The sequence below is a fragment of the Myotis daubentonii genome, chromosome 5 (genome assembly GCF_963259705.1).
Source record: "Myotis daubentonii chromosome 5, mMyoDau2.1, whole genome shotgun sequence".
In the NCBI taxonomy this organism is placed as follows: domain Eukaryota; kingdom Metazoa; phylum Chordata; class Mammalia; order Chiroptera; family Vespertilionidae; genus Myotis; species Myotis daubentonii.
In genome coordinates, this window is record NC_081844.1 from 108,264,940 (window position 1) to 108,278,808 (window position 13,869).

Below are 13,869 nucleotides of genomic sequence, written 5' to 3' on the forward strand. Positions count from 1 at the left end.
TGGAGTGAGACGTAAGTGCACATAATATCTAGTACTTGCTGTAATCTCATCCATTCATCTCTCCCCTTTCCCCTCCTCCCCCTCTCTCACACATACAAACACGCACATTCACACAGGAAAATACCAGAAAAGAGATTGTGATTGTGATTGAAAGTTATATAGCAATTGTCCTGGTCTGTAGCTAGCTATAAGAAGGACTGTGCTTCCACTCTTTCAAATAAGAACATGTACCTCTACACACCAAGCAAAAATGGATACTTGTATGGTCATAGTTGGAATTTCAAGAAGTGGTTTTTACTTTGATCTTACTACTCCCTCTCTCTGAAGTTCAAGGTCCAAAAATTGCTTGAATTCTGAGAAAGGTCCCCACATCCCCTGGCCAATGAAAGCCAGTGTGGCCTGGACGTTGGTACAGTATCTGATAACCTCCTAATTGCGAAGGCTAGGAGCACCTGCTTTCAGCCCCCAAAGCTTTCTTGGCACTTCCAAGATATAGCTACATAGAGTTAGAGAACACGCTGGCCCCTGGCCCCAGTGTGATTGTCTGCATTTAAACTACAAGGAAAAGTGGTTTCAAATGATCCCACCCTTAGACAACTATAAAACTTTTGTCTCGAATGAAACATTCTAGTGTTAAACTAGGTTCAGACCATTATTTTTTCTTCAGGTTACTTTATCAGATGGTCATGAATTCAGATTGCCCATAATTTGGTTCTCCCTCCACATAAAAAAAATTTTGAAAACCTATATTCTTACACTAATTTACTAGGTGGGACAGCTCTGGGACTTAATTTTTCTAGATTCACTTGATAATTCCATCCAAAAGGTTTGAACCATTATAAGACACACACCCTTACTGTTCCCCACCAGTGTGTTGGTACCTTTTTGTTTTGCTTAATTACGCTTTTGCTTCAGAATAGTTCTTGCTGCCTCAATGAGTAGGGGATAGGGAAAGCGGAGTTTGTCACAGAAATCTTTTTCTTTAAACAATGAAATAAAAGGTCATGGAGATGTACTTTTAGTAATGTATCTTAACAGGTGGCAACACATACCTTTCCAGACAATCACACTGGTTCTCATCACTTGGTTCTTAAGAAACTCAGGATCCAGTCAGTGTTTTCAGAATTCTCTGAGAATATTCTAGGAGAGGAGAAGCCCAAAGAGGTGGCCCTGTGCTTGCTGACCATTAGCCCAGTGGCTTCTCATGCTCGGGTCACATGGGGGGAATGGAGCCAGGTAACCCCGTGGGGCTCAGGGCTTCCTCTCTAGCATGCCCTCTGCACTCTGAAGGACCACTTTGGCAGAAATCATTTTTTATAAACCCAAGCCTGGGTTATGGATAAAGAAAGGAAAGGAAGAATGAAGGCAGAACAGTGTTTAAGCCGCAGTGGAAGTTTCATGGAGCGTTATCTCTGGGGGCTAAAGATTTCCTATGAAACTGCCTTAGAAGGACACAGTAATTACCCAATTTTTTATTTATTGCCTGGAGACACGTTTGCCAAGCTCCTTCCCCAATCATAGCTGGAAAGACAACTGCTAATCCAGCAGAGATTTGTCTCAAAATAGCTGGGTTATCTTTTTCTACTAATGGGTCCAATTGATTTTCATGGGAGGAGGGGACGTTGCTGCAAACAGCTATGTGGGCATAAATGCTTTGCAGGCCAGTAGCACTTTTCAGGCAGGTCCTGGACCAGTCAGTGTTCACAGAGGACATTGGGTGACCTGCATCTCAATGTGTCTGGCTCTTCTTGGGGCAGGTTAGGTAGAGGCAACCTAGGAATGAGCAGGCACACAGCTCCGTGGCATTCCATAGCAGTAAGGATGTACAGCAGGGATGGGGAACCTTTTTTCTGCCGCGGGCCATTTGGATATTTACCAGGGTATAATGTCATTCAAGGGCCATATAAAATTATCAGCTTAAACATTCGTCTTCTATATTTGGTCAGACATTTCATTAACTCACCTCTAATGCCTTGGTAGGGCCAAGCTAATAAGGCCCGTGGGCCAGACATTCCCCAACCCTGATGTAGAGCCTTAATTCTCAGCAGCCTGGAACATTCAACAGAGCCAAGGCTCTTTGTTATTGCTGTGTGTGGGGTTGTTTTTTTTTTCCTTTTTAGAATAAAAGAAATAGCTATATTGAGGTGTAATTTATAAACCGTAAAATTCATTGGTTTTAAATGTACAAGTCAGTCATTTTTAGTAAATTTGCAGAATTGCGTAATCATCACCACAATCCAGTTTTATAACATTTCCTTCATACCAAAAAGGTCCTTTGTGCCTATTAGCTGCCATTTCTCATTCTCACCCCTAGGCAATCACTAATACATTTTTAGTCTCTATAGATTTGGCCTTTCTAGACATTTCGTAAAAATGCAGCCACACACGCTCCTTTGCGACTGGCTTCTTTCATTTAGCATAATGGAGTTCATCTGTGTTGTAGTGTGTTAGTACTGTATTTTTCATGGCTGAATAATATTCCCTTTATGGATGTACCACATCTGTTCACCTTTTCACCAGTTGATGGACATTTGAGTTATTTCCAACAAGGTATTTTTTAAGGGCCATATTACTGACCAATACCTAAATAATTTAAATGTCAACTTGGAAAAATGTAGAGTTGGGAAGCAAAATTCACAAGGAAAGCCCTAGCATTTTTTTATTTTTTTAAGGCCATTATGCCTTCATAGGTAGAAGGCAGAACCTTGCAGCTTTGAGCTAAAGAAGTAGAAAGCAGTGGCCTCATTACCTCATCCCCAGTTTTCTAGGCTAATTGGCCCACTGGGTCATTGCGTCTGCAGCAGTGTGTTCTTATGAGAGGAAGGTACATCTTGCGGCCGGTTCATCTGTGAGCGCGTACATTCCATTTCTTACAGCCCTGCTGCTGATGGGGCACTTTGGGGTCAGATGGTCCAGGCACTGTTCTTGATGTTGGAGGTGCAGTGGTGCTTGGCCTTGGTTTACGTATGGTTCCTACTAAAGAGACAGAGTAGACAGCAACATCATGTGAGTAGCCTTTTGAAAAAAAGAGAAGCAAGGAACTACTGGAAAGGGGGAGGCTGGAGCTGCTACCATCCGAGGGAGGAGGATGGAGGGAGGTCTTTGAGAGCTGAGACCCAGGTGGGTGGGGATCCAGAAGAGCCTTCTGGCAGAAGGAGAGGGAGTAAAAAATCCCTGTGGGAATGGGGTTGGCCTGGTCTGACAACAGCCCGGAAGCCGTTGTGCCTGGAGCACAGTGATGGGCCTGGAGAAAGGGTGGGCACAGCCCAACCTGCTTGATTGCAGGTAATATCCAGGCTTTTGGTGCCTCTTCCACCCTGTTGTTACCATGACAAAAGTCACTAGTAACATTAATCTGTGATAGACATGAGAGCTGAGGGTAACTTAGGCAGCCATGCGGTGCTTAGTGACAAGAAACATTGTGAGAAAGGCATCACAAGGCAGTTTAGTCCCTGTGTGAACACCAGTCACAGGCGTGGACGGTACAGCCTACGACACAGCCGTGAGGCATAGCGCACTGCTCCTGGGCTACAAACCTGTGCAGCATGTTACTGTACTGAATGCCAGAGGCATTTGTGACACAATGGCAAGTATTTGCATATCTAACCATAGGACAGATATAGTAAAAACACAGTATAAAAGATAAAAAGACACACCAGTTTAGGGCACTTGCCAGGAATGGAGCCTGCAGGACTCCTGCAGGACTGGGCATTGCTCTGGGTGAGTGGTGAGTGAGTGAGTGTGAAGGCTAGGACAGTACTGCACATGATTGTAGGCTTTATAACACTGTGTACTTAGGCTACACTAAATTTATTAAAAATAGTGTTTTTCCTTAAATAATAAATGAACATTAGCTTCATGTTAACTTTTTTACCTTTTCGAGTTGGGATCCATGTTTGAACCTTTATATATATATATATATTTTATTGATTTCAGAGAGGAAGGGAGCAAGAGAGAAAGAGAGAAACATCAATGATGAAAGAGAATCATTGATTGGCTGCCTCCCATGCGTCCCCTACCAAGGATGTGCCCTGACTGGGAATCAAACTGTAATCTCCTAGTTCATAGATCAACGCTCAACCACTGACCCACACCGGCTAGGTCCATGTTTGAAACTTTTTTTTTTTTTTTAAATATATTTTATTGATTTTTTTACAGAGAGAAAGGGAGAGAGATAGAGAGTCAGAAACATCGACGGGAGAGAATCATCGATCAGCTGCCTCCTGCACATCTGCCACTGGGGATGTGCCCGCAACCCAGGTACATGCCCCTGACCGGAATCGAACCTGGGACCCCTCGGTCCGCAGGCCGACGCTCTATCCACTGAGCCAAACCGGTTTCGGCCATGTTTGAAACTTTTTAAGGAGCTTGTTGAAGACTGCAAAAGCTTCTGCTAAACCCTTCACTGTGAAATCTCTAGGGCAGTGGTTCTTAACCTTCCAAATGCCGCAACCCTTTACTACAGTTCCTCATGTTGTGGTGACCCCCAATTTCATTGTTACAAATTGAACATAATTAAAGCATAGTGATTAATCACAAAAACAATATGTAGTTATATATGTGTTTTCCGATGGTCTTAGGCAACCCCTGTGAAAGGGTCGTTTGACCCCCAAAGGGGTTGCGACCCACAGGTTGAGAACCGCTGCTCTAGGGGTTTCTACTTTTTCTTCTGGTGTTTCTGCGATACCATAGAGAAGTTAAATAAGAATAAATTCAGTCAATATATACCAAGGTGGACAGGTCTCAGAGGCATAATGTTAAATTAAAAAAGTAAGGTGTGAAAGTGAACTGTGTTATACGATACCATTTATTAAATGCACAAAACAATTATTAATCATAACTAAATGTATATATAAAAGCATAAAATACTTTTTAGTAAGTTAGGAAGTTAACAGCAGTCTTAATTAACAGTTTCCTCTGGGGAAGAAAAAACGAGATATGAGACTTGGGTGAGGTGATTAGGCATCCTGTGGTTTTATAATGTAGTTCTGTAATGTTTTATTTTTAATTCCTTTTCAGCAAAGGAAATCAATATGACAGTGTTAGTCATTATTAATTCTTGTGAGGTTGTTGTAGAATCTTTCTCTCTCTCTCTCTCTCTCTCTCTCTCTCTCTCTCTCTCTCTCTCTCTCTTTTTTAAAGGAAAGAAAAGGAGGTCAGAAATATTTGTTTGCCTGGCAGAATTGTTCCACCATATTGGGATGCTATTAGTAGATTCATTATATCCATAAAAAATCAGGAGTAAGATTATAAGAAAACTTCTAAAAACAAAATATTGTAGAGATTCCTGTAATTCCTCACACTAAAAGGGTTCTATGTCATAAAAGCATTTTCATCTCACTTTATTGCACAAGTGCTTCAAGGAACTTGTTTCAAGGCCAGAGGGGTGAGTGCAAAGGTCAGTAGGGAGGTTGCCGGGCCTGACCGCTTCTTGCTGCCTGTGGGACCTCAGTAAGGTGTTTAAATGTACCATCTCAAAGATGCGTTGTCTCATCTGTAAAATGGGCGTAATAATAATCATGTTGTTAGGATCTAATGAGATAATCCATGGGAAATAGTAGGCATAGAGCCTGATGAAACGGCAGCACTCCAACAATGTCAGAAGGGCTCTCAGATGGAAAAGAAATAAAATGTTCTCAACTGGATAAAGCAAATACGTAATAACACTTTTGATTTCCTTTGTGCTGCACACTCTTGAGGTTTTTGTATTCATGGTCTCTCTCCTCCTAACATGACACTTTGAGCCGCAGAGCTAGTATCATTTATTGCAAGTTACAGGGTGGAAGTGAGATACCTGGAGACACCTGTGGAAATAGGAATGTTCCTCCATTTGAAGAGTTGACTGATGTTTGAAAGCTTCTGTCTTCAATGTTAATTGCCACACTGATTTGGTGTGCACTAAGTAAAGAGTACTTGGAAGAGCACAGAGTAAGTACTCTGTAAGTATTAGTTATTACTCATTGACTCTTCATACACGTCATGAAGTGGAAATGATTGTTCTTTCCATTTTATAGAGGAGGAGACTGAGGCTCAACGGGGTGGTGATTTGCCCAACGACTCCAGGCCCAAGTTGTTTTTTTAAATATGTTTTAGAGAGAGAGGAAAGGCTAAGGAGAGGTAAGGAAAGAGAGGGACTGGGCAGTGAGGAGAGAAAGGAACCACAATGTGGAGAGAGAAACATAGATCAGCTGCCTCCTGCACACCTTCTACTGGGGATTGAGCCTGCAACCTGGGCTTGTGCCCTGATGGGGAATCAAACCGGCGACCTTTTGGTGCATGGGATGATATTCAACCAACTGAGACACACTGGCCAGGACAGGCTAAAGTTTTTTTCAGGCTCATTGCTATGGGGATGGCATGTTACAAATTATATCAAATTGATTTATAAACCTTGTTTTAAATTGGTTTATAGTGCACACTAATAGCTAGTAGCATAAATATACAATACAGACTAAAAGGGAACTTTGTTCACATTTAAGTGACAGGGAACATTTTTTTTGTGTGTTTATATATTTGAATCTGAGTTTTTCTGCCCTAGTTTAATACTTCAAACAAAAAGCATATCAGTTGTCTAATTTTCCTTTAGTTGGCTTGTGCCCCCATTCAAGATGAGTTTGAAAAACATGACTCTTCTAGCCATCTGTTAGCCACAAACAGCTGCCTTTTACTACATTTACTCACTAATATTGTCCCTAAAGGCAGGGACATAATCAAGTATTGACAATGTTGATCCAGAACAGCAGCTTCCAAGAACACAAGGAAGGAGGAAGTGAGATTTTCTATGAATGACGTCTGTCTAGAAGTATTCTCAAATATTTAATCCTTATTAACAAATGTTCTTGTCACATGACGCTAAATTAGTTTAAGCATTTGCAACATTGCTAAGCCAATTTGTATGAGACTGTATAGAACAAAATAGTCTGGAAAATTTCAAGTGTACATACACTACCTGAATCAAGTTCTAAAACCATTTACTTGGAGATTCTTAAATCACATTTAAAACTTAGTCCAGGGTGGATAGTACCCACATTTTTCAACTGAGAAAAATAAAACCCTCAAATATCAAGTAATTTGTCCTTGGTTGTGGGGAGGACTGGAAAAAGAAACAGAAAGAGAAACCAATTCTTAAAAAATTTAAAGTCAGCTCAGTTTAAACATCTTGCTCAGTGGTTCTCAACCTTCTGGCCCTTTAAATACAGTTCCTCATGTTGTGACCCAATCATAAAATTATTTTCGTTGCTACTTCGTAACTGTAATGTTGCTACTGTTATGAATCATCATGTAAATATCTGATATGCAGCATGGTCTTGGGCGACCCCTGTGAAAGGGTCGTTCGACTGCCAAAGGGGTCGCGACCCACAGGTTGAGAACCGCTGAGTCATAATTGTATTAATTTATGCTTCATGTCTGTAGTTCTAGGTTGGCAAAGGGAATCTTTTTCAAAACTTAAAGAAAAATCTAAATGATGCAGAAGTTAAAACCATCATAAGATTGTATAATTCATTTTGAACTCATGATCTGTAACTCCTGAGGAGTAGAGGAAATGCATGCGATAAATGGACCAGCTAGAAAGCCGGTGAAAAGTGCCTTGGGGTTCCCAGTGGCCTATCCTCAGCATTCTCTATGGCGTAGCTACCCAAAGAACCAGCCCTCTTCACAGGAGGCCCGGCCAGGTGAACAGCGATAGTGCCAGCCATTTCATTTCAGACGAGGCTACCCATATTCTTGTCTGAATGGAAATTAAGCTCATTCTGGTTGGAACTGGTTTGGCAAATTATTCTCCTTGCCAGTCAGTAACTGGTGGAATATGCACTAAGCTTTTGTTATTGACTACAATAAAATAGTGGTTCTCAGCCTGTTAATACCTTTTATAATTTATCTTTTTTATACTTGGTATCTTAAACCTTTTATTCTTAGTTTAAAATGGATATGTTTGTTACAACTGGTGATACTTCATAAATTTTAAGCTTTGTAAAAATTCAGGTCTTAATAAGCCTTGACACAGCGTGACCTTTGACCCAACTGCTGTCCTCTCCCCCAAATATGGGACCATCCAATTCACAAGGACACCCACTGCTCCTGTAAAACTTTATAGCTTGTGGGACACAAAGGAAGCACTGCTTTTTTGTTTCTGGGTTTAAAAATACATGTACTTCAGTTAAAATAGCTAAATTAATGGCCAAGAGCCAGTGTAGAAATGGATTTTCCACTGTTCAAAGAGGCCAAAATTTACAGGGGGGAGATTTCTGTAGCTGAGCCTAAATAAAAAGAATTGAAGTATATGCTGAACTTTCCAGCTTAAAAACTCTTGTGTTTTCTGTGGAGTTGATTGTACTCTCAAGTCTTAAACTTTTTTTTTTTTTCCAGTAGCATCATTTGGTGATTTATGCTTGATGCTAACTTTGGAAGTTCTCATTAACTCATTGTTTTTGACATTTTAAGATAGGAGTTATATGTACACATTTTACGAATTATATAAAGAAACCAAGTTATATTTTCCCTTTCTTTGGATACGCGGAACTAAGGATAGTCTTGAGAAAGAACAAAGGTCCGGGCTTCTTTTTGTGACTTCTTGTTTGCCAGAGGACTGGCTTGGCTCTGTTCCAGTTTCCCTATGTTCTTACCCTCCACACTCAGCCTCATAAGATTATTATAAGAATTTTAAGTGAGATCTTTGAAAAATCGTTTTATCTTTTCATTAGAAAGTAACCATTTTGTAATAAAGTTATTTGATTTTTAAATTATTGAAATTTCATGCATTGCTGATGGTAATGTAAAGTGGTATGGCCACTCTTGAAAATAGTTTAGCAATTTCTTACAAAGTTAAACATACACCTACCATAAGACATAGCAGTTGAACTCCCAAGTGTTTATCTTAAGAGATAGGGACATTCACATTCACACAAAACCCTATATGTGATGGTCTGTATCAGGTTTATTTGAAATTGCCCAAAACTGGAAACCAACCCATATGATCAGTGGGTATAAGGATGAGCAAACTGTGATACTTCCATACTGTGGAATACTACTGGCCAAAAAAAAAAAAAAAAAAGGCAGTAAACTTGGATGGTACTTAAGGGCTTTGTGCCGAGTGAGAAAGCCAGTCTCAAAAGGTCACATGGTTCCATTTATATAACATTTTCACAATGACAAAACTGTAGTGATTGAGATCAGTGGTTGCCAGGGGTTAGGACTGGGGAAGGGTGCGGCTCTGAAGTGGGGAGCATGAGCGAGATCTTTGTGTTGATAGAACAGGTCTGTATTATCATTGAGGGGATGATTTATACAAATCTGTACATGTGATAACAATTTCATAGAATCAGTTCACCGCTTCAAAAAAAATGAGTGATATAAAAACTGGTCAAGCCACATAATGTCTACAGTTCAGTTTATCGTGAAGTTGATTGTACTCTCAAGTCTTAAACTTTTTTTTAAAATAAATACATAAAGAGGAATAATAAAAACCCTCCAACGTGTCAGTTTCCTGGTTTTGATAATGTGCTAGATAAGGCGCTGTGGTTATATAAGTTGTCTTGGGAGGAAGCATACATAAGAATTCCCTGTACAATTTTTACAACTTCTTGTGAATCTTAAGCTTTTTCAAAATAAAAAGCTTAAAAACAAACCAAGGGAATTGAGGAAAGAGACGAAAGTAGCGGTTGTGGCTACAGGTCCCGTGCTAATGTAGTTTTACCGTCTTGCAGACAGACTGGTGAGGGAGTCAGCGCTGGCTGGGCCCTCGTGGCTGCTGGTCGTGAAAGAGGCTTAAACAGCCAGCTGGCTTAAATAAAACAGGACAAGTGGTCTTCTAGTGAAGCATGATGGATAGACTGCCTATGTTTGTCTACTTTTTTTTTTTTTTTTAATGAAGATATGTTAAAATGAGGGCAAAAGAACTTTTTTAAAAAACTGTAAATCCATAGTGTAGCCCAGCTGGTTGAGCACCGACCTATGAAGCAGGAGGTCACGGTTCAATTCCTGGTCAGGGCACATGCCCAGGTTGCGGGCTCGATCCCCAATAAGGGGCATGCAGGAGGCAGCCGATCATTGATGTTTCCATCTCTCTCTCTCTCTCTCCCTTCCTCTCTGAAATCAATAAAAATATATTATTTTTAAAAAAATCCATAGTGTAGAGACCTGAAAAAGGAAATATCAGTTGACAAAAAGCCTAAAGAAATTTGGGGTGATAGAAATGGGCAGAGGAGCAGTAACTAACTGCCTTATGAGAACCTCAACAACCTGCAGGGGGAGTGTTGATGAGAGCTGAGCCATTCACTGGATCATCCCAAGGCTGAGGAGCAGACCCCACCGAAGGGAGGGGACACATGGGAAGTAACAGGCATTCTACAAGATGGTTAAACTACCAGGTTCCCTTCCCCACCCCAACCACCACTCCAACCAGTAGTGTCCTCTGCCTGCCAGACTGGAGATTTAATCTCAAAATATAGTGACTTGGAAATACCCACCGAGGTGGGGGAGTAAAACTCAGAGCTAAATCAGAGGAATTCAGTAAAAATCAGCTCAGTAAACTGTGGGATTCCCACCCCCCTTCCTGACTGGGCAAGCAGACCTCCTGGTGATGGCCCTTCCCCCACCCAAGGACAGGGAATTAGAAACATCTCTGGAATGACCCTGTGGCCTCTGGCTACTGCTGCGTGGCCAGTTTGTCTACAGCAGACCTGTCAGTCACCCCACAGGAAGCCTGCTGGTCCACAGCCACCCTGTGTGCATCCCCACACTCACAAGCTTCCTGCCGGCACGTTAGGATTTACTCCCGAAGAACTGATCAGGGGTCACCAGACAGTTGAGGAAACCCTCCAACACCAAAGACAGATGGATGCCAAGCAATGAGAAGAAATAAACAGGAAATAACATGGGGAACTGAAAGGAAATACCCCCAAACTACAGTTTATTGAAATAAGAGACAATATTGCCTCCATAAAACAAGAACAGGATGCTTTTAAAAAGGATAAAAAAAAAAATAGGAATTATAAAAAATAAATACATAAAGAGGAATAATAAAAAAACTTGACAGAGCCCAAATTAAAAATATATCAAAAACATTTAAAATCTAGTAGGAGAGTTTAAAGGAATGTAAAGTTGAGGATATCTGTCAGAACAAAAAGTGGAAAATCAGATAAAAAAGGAAAAATTCTTAGAGTATAACTCCAGGGTGTTTTTCAGACCTGAAGGACATAATTTCCTATGTAGATTAGATAGGGCCTTTTTTGTTTTTTTTTAAATATATTTTATTGATTTTTTACAGAGAGGAAGGGAGAGAGATAGAGAGTTAGAAACATCGATGAGAGAGAAACATCGATCAGCTGCCTCCTGCACATCTCCTACTGGGGATATGCCCGCAACCCAGGTACATGCCCTTGACCGGAATCAAACCTGGGACCTTTCAGTCCGCAGGCCGACGCTCTATCCACTGAGCCAAACCGGTTTCGGCAGATAGGGCCTTTTGAGTGCTCAGTTAAATAAATGAAAAAAATACTGAGAAAAAAACCATTATGTAGTTTCAGGACACAGGGAGGGAGAGATGAAGCAAAGGCTTCCAGAAATAAGTGCTCCTCCTCCCCCCAAAAATGTTATATAGAAAGGAAGAAGAAATGATAGCCAACTTCTCTATAGCCAAACTGGATATTAAAGATACTGGAACGTTATCTTACAAGTTCTAAGGGAAAGTCACTTTTGATCTGTAATACTCTAGCAAAATATCAATCAAATGTCAAGATAAAGATAGTTTCAGACACATAGGTACTCATATTTACCTTTCACACATCCGTTCTTAGGTCATTCTTGGAGAATGATCTTCAGTAAGAAGGAATAACTGAAGAAAGAGGAAGATGTGTTATCCAGGTCGTGAGAGGTCTAACACGAAGGACCAGGAAGGGACATGCAAGGGCAACAGCGTAGCAGGGCCACTCAGGCCAGCCTGGGCAAGAGGACGGAGCGTCCTTGGAGGAAGTTCTGGGTGGGGGTGGGGGTGGGGGAGTGGGTGAATGGAAGATTAGCTGACAACTTTGTGCATTTGAAAAATACTATTGATAGGCTTCTGCTAGATTCTACAGAGCATGTGGAAAAATTTAAGGTAGCTACATAGAAAATTAAGCATGGGGGAGGGGGTGAGACAATTGTTAATCCCACAAGAAACAAAAAGTCCATACCAGGAAAGGAACTGTAATCCTTGGTACATTTTTTGATTTGTAGTGACCAATATTTACAAAGTAACAAAAAATCCTGACTATTGACTTAACAGGAAATTGCCATTGAACTATGTAGGAAAGGTTGGGGAAAGGAGAGCCATGTCTTCATCAACTCTAGCAGAGAGCCTATAGTTATGGCCCAAAATTGAGAAATCAAGACTATTACTCAAAACTACGACAGTAAATACAAGAATAACAGCTCTTGGGAGTAAGGCCAGGCAGGAGCGGGGATAGGTGAGGCAGGTGTGGTTTTCATCAGCCTTTATCACTGTTTGATAAAATAAAAGTTGTGTTCTCCTAGCCCTGGCCAGGTAGCTCAGTTGGTTAGAGTGTTCCAGTACGCCAAGGTTGTGGGTTTGATCTCCAGTCAGAACACATACAAGAAGCAACCAATAAAAGCGTAAATAAATGGAGTAACAAATCGATCTCTCTCTCTCAAATCAATAAATAAAATTTTTAAATATTTAAAAATAAAAGTTATGGTTCAGCCGGTGTGGCTCGGTGGTTGAACGTCACCTCATGACCCAAGAAGTCCCCGGTTCAATTCCCGGTCACGGCACATGCCCACGTTGTGGCTCAGTCCCCAGAGGGAGGTGTGTAGGAGGCAGCCAATCAATGTCTCTCTTTCATTAATGTTTCTATTTCACCCTCTCCCTTCCTTTCTCTCAAAAATCAATAAACATTAAAAAAAAATTAAAAAATAAAAGTTGTGTTCTTTCTCCTCTAACCCATAATGGAGAACCTTTATATCTGAAATAGCATGTGTCAAGTATCTGGCCCTTTGGCCATTGCTTAGTTTTTCATTTGTATTGCCTGGTCCTCTCCAAGTGTTAACATTTCGGGAGAGGAGCTGAAGAGACTTGAGTCGTGTGTCTGGAGGGATTCATATGGTGAAGCTCAGTGTTTGCAGGTTGAACAAATGTATTCAGCCACTGTATGTTCTGAGTCTAGTCGGAGCCCCTTACATATGATTTCTTATCTGAGCTTCGGATTTAGGGTATTTTACATTTAGACTAACATCTAAATAATTGCCTTATACCTGACATAGCATTTGTCTCCAAGTTTTGAAAAGTGTGGCATCTGCAGAGATACAGCATCATGAAATCCATGAGAGGGAACCATGTCTCCCGTCCACAGCTGTGCACCAGACCTAGTGCACAGGAGTTACTCCAGAAGTACTTAATAAGTGCCCTGATTACTGGGAGTGGGGGCCAGTGACCACCTAGGAAGAAAGTGTCCTAGAGCTATCAGCAATGCTCACCCCACACCCTCCCCTGTAATTAGGCAGAGTAAAAACACAGCCTCTTGGACATTTCTGTCCAATTGATAGCCAACACATTGTCCATATAATTAAATTCCCATCATGAGAATGACAACCATTGACCTACTTAAAACCAGGCGGCATCAGCTTCTGGGCTCACAGCCCCTGCAGGGTTCGCTTTAGAGGCAGCCTGTCCACTACTTGCTCCATTTACAAGTAGGTCCGAGGCAGCCCTTGGACAACTGGAGAACTGGCCTGGTTACAGACACCTTACCAGGGTGAGCACCCCGGTCATCAGTGTCCTTCACTGTCTGCAAGTCAGCATTCCCGACCAGTACACATAGGTGTCCCAGGCTCTGTGTAGTAACAGCATCTAAAGATGACTGGTGCTGGTCACTT

The 13,869-nt window shown here is 41.3% G+C and overlaps 1 protein-coding gene across 6 annotated transcripts in view; it reads left to right on the forward strand.

Annotated features, from left to right (window-relative positions):
• Positions 1–13,869, forward strand: part of BAIAP2L1 (BAR/IMD domain containing adaptor protein 2 like 1) — a 74,970-nt gene that overhangs the window by 13,148 nt on the left and 47,953 nt on the right. The window lies entirely within an intron of this gene.